The sequence below is a fragment of the Sinocyclocheilus rhinocerous genome, unplaced genomic scaffold, assembly GCF_001515625.1.
Source record: "Sinocyclocheilus rhinocerous isolate Xijiao unplaced genomic scaffold, SAMN03320098_v1.1 scaffold3220, whole genome shotgun sequence".
In the NCBI taxonomy this organism is placed as follows: domain Eukaryota; kingdom Metazoa; phylum Chordata; class Actinopteri; order Cypriniformes; family Cyprinidae; genus Sinocyclocheilus; species Sinocyclocheilus rhinocerous.
This window is the reverse complement of record NW_015648158.1, coordinates 259,233-264,793: the sequence shown is the minus strand read 5'-3', so window position 1 is coordinate 264,793 and position 5,561 is coordinate 259,233. Positions and strand designations below refer to the sequence as shown.

Here is a 5,561-nt window from a genome sequence, read left to right as displayed (position 1 = left end):
TCGGTGCATCCCTAATAATTATAAAATCAAATGTATAACTTTAATTTTATATTATACATTCTAAATACCATTTCATAATTAAATGTCTGACATTGCAGAAACTTTCAATATCTAATTATTCATTGCATATCATTTTTAAACGCATACAATTACATTGCACACAATAATTATTGAAGTAGTTGTGTATCAGCCTATATGCATGCACTGTGAGACATTTCTTTTAAATTAGGGTTTTTGTACATACATTTTTTAGCGCAAGTTTTCTATTTGATTGGTTAGATTATATTTGTAGAAATAGTGTACTTGTGCATCTTGCATGCAAAATGTAAGAATCTGAAGAATTGCTTGCATTTATTTATTAAAGTATTGCACAATTAAATATTATAAATGATTTAATTAATATTATACATTATTACATTGTGCATCTAAATTGCATGGTAATTGAAATAATTTTCTTTTAATAAAATAATTAAAATTTAAATGAAATCTGCTATTAATTTAATATTATACATTCTAAGTTACTTAATAAATAATGTCTGACGTTGCATATAATTATTCATTTCATATCATTTAATAATTAAATAATTACATTGCACACAATAATTATTAAAGTGTGTGTTTATGCAATGTCAGACATCGTGTTTTTTTTTTTTTTTTTTTGTACATATAATGTTGCAAATGCCGTTTGTGAGATGTTGGTTTCGATTTGATTCATTGGTATCGAATTTTGGTATAGATTTCAGTTGCATCTGTCAGCTTGTTTGTCCATCATAACTTTGCTTTAATGCGTTGAACATTCTATATGGTCCGTGATTAGGCTGCCATATTGATCCGTTTTTTTTGTATATCAGGTCATGTGACCTTCCACCGTTCCGCCCCCCCCCCCGCGAGAGCTTTTAAAGCCAGTCAAGCGAAGCAGCTGTACGGTGGGGCAGAAATCTGGCCAGCCACCACCGGCCTGGGCTGGCTGCTTTCTGATTGGCCGAGCCCTCGCCCATGTGACTCAGGGCTGGCTGGATGCTCTCCGGCAACTGACACAGTACATGGGTTGCTGGGATGGAGACTGCCACTGGTGCAGAATGGGGTAAGTCTACGTTTAACGCCCTGATCTCTCGATGCAAGCGTGCAGATGCGTCGTCTACTGTTCTAGCTATTCAGCTCAGAGGAAAGAATAGTGCGTTTGTGCGGTACAGCAAGGCGGTGCCATAAGCCTTTTGTTTTGATGAGAGGGTGTGGGGGGATGTGCATAGATTGGGATTCTGGCTTGATCGCCAGGATGCTTAAAAAGCCTCTTTTGTGCTGTGCGAGGACAGATGCGCGAGAAGGCTGATTATTTATAGCGATAGACACGGATTCCACACTAAATGTAAGCAGTAATTGCTCCTGACAAGATGAAGAGGCTGTTGCAAGAAAAGCCTTTTTTTTCTGATTTAGCTGGCGATGCAGGAACAAAGCAGACTGGATATGTTGGTGCAAAACAGCATTGTGGGTCGGTCTGGCAGGTTAGATGGTGCATGAGTGTCTTTGTGCGCGGAGGGAAGGGCATCTTGACTGCAGGGAATTTCGTATCTTGCATTGCTGGTGAAGAGGTGACTGCTGTAACACATCAGAAGCGCTGTACATATAATGTTGCAAATGCCGTTTGTGAGATGTTGGTTTCGATTTGATTCATTGGTATCGAATTTTGGTATAGATTTCAGTTGCATCTGTCAGCTTGTTTGTCCATCATAACTTTGCTTTAATGCGTTGAACATTCTATATGGTCCGTGATTAGGCTGCCATATTGATCCGTTTTTTTTGTATATCAGGTCATGTGACCTTCCACCGTTCCGCCCCCCCGCGAGAGCTTTTAAAGCCAGTCAAGCGAAGCAGCTGTACGGTGGGGCAGAAATCTGGCCAGCCACCACCGGCCTGGGCTGGCTGCTTTCTGATTGGCCGAGCCCTCGCCCATGTGACTCAGGGCTGGCTGGATGCTCTCCAGCAACTGACACAGTACATGGGTTGCTGGGATGGAGACTGCCACTGGTGCAGAATGGGGTAAGTCTACGTTTAACGCCCTGATCTCTCGATGCAAGCGTGCAGATGCGTCGTCTACTGTTCTAGCTATTCAGCTCAGAGGAAAGAATAGTGCGTTTGTGCGGTACAGCAAGGCGGTGCCATAAGCCTTTTGTTTTGATGAGAGGGTGTGGGGGGATGTGCATAGATTGGGATTCTGGCTTGATCGCCAGGATGCTTAAAAAGCCTCTTTTGTGCTGTGCGAGGACAGATGCGCGAGAAGGCTGATTATTTATAGCGATAGATACGGATTCCACACTAAATGTAAGCAGTAATTGCTCCTGACAAGATGAAGAGGCTGTTGCAAGAAAAGCCTTTTTTTTCTGATTTAGCTGGCGATGCAGGAACAAAGCAGACTGGATATGTTGGTGCAAAACAGCATTGTGGGTCGGTCTGGCAGGTTAGATGGTGCATGAGTGTCTTTGTGCGCGGCGGGAAGGGCATCTTGACTGCAGGGAATTTCGTATTTTGCATTGCTGGTGAAGAGGTGACTGCTGTAACACATCAGAAGCGCTGCATGCACAACACTGCACCTCTGGTGAATAAATGCACACAAGATTTGGAAAATGGTTGCAATTGTGGAACAATGCAGACGTAGATTGGGATTCTGGCTTGATCGCCAGGATGCTTAAAAAGCCTCTTTTGTGCTGTGCGAGGACAGATGCGCGAGAAGGCTGATTATTTATAGCGATAGATACGGATTCCACACTAAATGTAAGCAGTAATTGCTCCTGACAAGATGAAGAGGCTGTTGCAAGAAAAGCCTTTTTTTTCTGATTTAGCTGGCGATGCAGGAACAAAGCAGACTGGATATGTTGGTGCAAAACAGCATTGTGGGTCGGTCTGGCAGGTTAGATGGTGCATGAGTGTCTTTGTGCGCGGCGGGAAGGGCATCTTGACTGCAGGGAATTTCGTATTTTGCATTGCTGGTGAAGAGGTGACTGCTGTAACACATCAGAAGCGCTGCATGCACAACACTGCACCTCTGGTGAATAAATGCACACAAGATTTGGAAAATGGTTGCAATTGTGGAACAATGCAGACGTGTGAAGGTGCATTCACATTTTTGAAGAAAGTGTTGAAATATTAATGAGTCCTTCTCCTTTTTATTCCTCCCTGTTTCCTTTTGATTCTGTCTCGTACCTCGAGCCTTTTTGCTGAATAGATGTCGACCATTTTGCTCTGTCTACATGCCAGAGAGAGGTTTGTAAATATATTATTAATTGCATTTTCATGACTCTTCATTACGATGGATTTATAAACTTTAAAATTGCAAAGCTATTTGTGAGCATGAAATGCATCATATGCATTAATTTCTCCTTTAATTGCGTTTTTTTACTTTTAAAAGTGCAAGTGTTTGTTTATGCACAAAATGTGTGTCATCAGATGTGTGTCAGCAGATTTCTGTGGCAATCGGACTCATTCTGCCCTCATAACAGCCCCGAAGAGTGTGTAACGTGCTTTTGGCATTAAATCATACGTATGCATGTTGGTTAATGAGTCATGTTACTTTATGATAACAAGATCTTGATGTAATTATGTGGATTATGCACACCAAAGATATTTAGGTTTGAATTATTCACATACAACTTCTGCATTTTTTTGTCAGAATCGCCTGCATTTAATTCCCTTCGAAATCTGCCCAATCTGTAATAAAAAGGCAGATAGGAATAGTATATTCCCCTTTTTAATAAGTTCTTCTTCCTAATGGCCGTGGATGCCCTGGAAACAGTGGCAGAATCTGTAGTGGAGTCACATTGATTGGTCACAGCTGCAAATTAGCCTGACACATTGACCGGCTGCTTGTAATGTAGGCTGTTTGTGTTGGTTAATGTAAAACCAGGTTAAACATAACCTGGTGAAAGTGGGATGGAAGGAATTCAGTTTATTGTGCATGTTGTGAAATGGTCACAACATGCACAGTCACTTTTCCCTTTGACATATTTTTTTGCCCTGTGCAATTTTGTATTTTAGCAGAAACTACCGGCTGCTTGTAATGTAGGCTGTTTGTGTTGGTTAATGTAAAACCAGGTTAAACATAACCTGGTGAAAGTGGGATGGAAGGAATTCCGTTTATTGTGCATGTTGTGAAATGGTCACAACATGCACAGTCACTTTTCCCTTTGACATATTTTTTGCCCTGTGCAATATGTATTTTAGCAGAAACCGTTTTTGAAGGCAAATGCACAGTTGCATTGCTCGTAATTATTAAAATTCAATGTTTTTTCTTTTGCATGCAATGTTCTTCTTTTTCCTTTCTCCTTTTTTGCTAGAAAATCTATATTTTGATAATGTTGTAATATTTTACATCACAGGCCATTGATATTCCTAATGCTGAGAGATAATAATTTGATATTGTGGCAAAAAAACGGTTTTTGAAGGCAAATGCACATAGTTGCATTGCTCATACGTATTAAAGTTCAATGTTTTTTTCTTATGCATGCAATATGTTCTTTTTACCATTACATGTTTTTGCTAGAAAATCTGTATTTTGATAATGTTGCAATATTTTGAATCGCAAGCTATTGATATTCCTAATGCTGAGATATATTATAATTTGGCATTTTGGCAAAAAACTGTTGCATTGTTGAGGGCAAATGCACGTAGTTGCATTGCTCATTTGACTCTAAGTATTAAAGTTCAAAATGTGCATCCTCTTTAAGCGCTTGAATGAATCCTCAAATCGCGTGTTTTTGAGGAGAGATGTGCTTTTAATTTACTAAGTGATCAGATGCACCATTTTCGCCTGCTGGACCAGAAAACAGGTTCTTCTTAAAATGCTAAATAAATTTTTTCCTGATTGCACGCATTATTGTGCAGCCACAGAAATCTAGAGTCATGCTGAACAGGGCTTGCCGTGGATCTTAAGCATGTCAGTGGTAATTTAGTGGCGATGTGCTGATAGATTTTCCCACATGGTTTGATCAGGCCTTCACTTCAGGACGGAGATAAAAATAGGAACTTCATAACCGCAGCTCCACGCTCTCGATTCACGTCGCTTTGCCTCTCAGAACCGTTTGCTTGACCGGACTCACTGCACGACTCTGCCACACACACACACACGTGAGGCACGTGTGTTATTGTATTCTTCATGAGTGTCATGACCTGGTCATTAAGTATATGGCAAACATAAGTTCAGAGGATGATGCTCACTCATGATTGACTCTTGACACTGATGGGCTTTTACAGACCGAACACAAGAGGAAACCTTCGGGCCAACCCCTCATACATGCATTAAACATCATGTTTTGCACTTTATTCTTTTCACTGCATGTTTTATTTTGCATGCAAAATCTTCTCGTTTTTTCCCTCTTTCTGCTAGGAGGGGAAAAAAATCTACGATTTTTATAATATTGCAGTCTTTTACCTCACAAGCCATCAATATTCTAATATTGAGGAAAAAATTTAAATATATATTATTCTAAAATATATATTTTATAAAAAAAAAATGTATAATGTATATTATTAAAAATTATTTATATATATATATATATATATATATATAT

The 5,561-nt window shown here is 39.6% G+C and overlaps 1 protein-coding gene across 6 annotated transcripts in view; it reads left to right on the top strand.

Annotated features, from left to right (window-relative positions):
• The window catches only part of LOC107709670 (adenomatous polyposis coli protein-like), a 55,655-nt gene that overhangs the window by 4,735 nt on the left and 45,359 nt on the right, over positions 1-5,561 (top strand). Inside the window, exons 1-2 of one of the 6 annotated variants that reach the window (XM_016514255.1) lie at positions 2,012-2,037; positions 3,253-3,258. The exons of 2 other annotated variants lie outside the window; for them this stretch is intronic. The gene's annotated coding sequence lies outside the window, so the exon portion shown is untranslated. Of the gene's footprint in view, positions 1-1,053; positions 1,085-1,966; positions 2,038-3,067; positions 3,259-5,561 lie in introns of those variants that run through there. 3 more of the 6 variants (XM_016514254.1, XM_016514253.1, XM_016514252.1) reach the window with 3 other exon arrangements.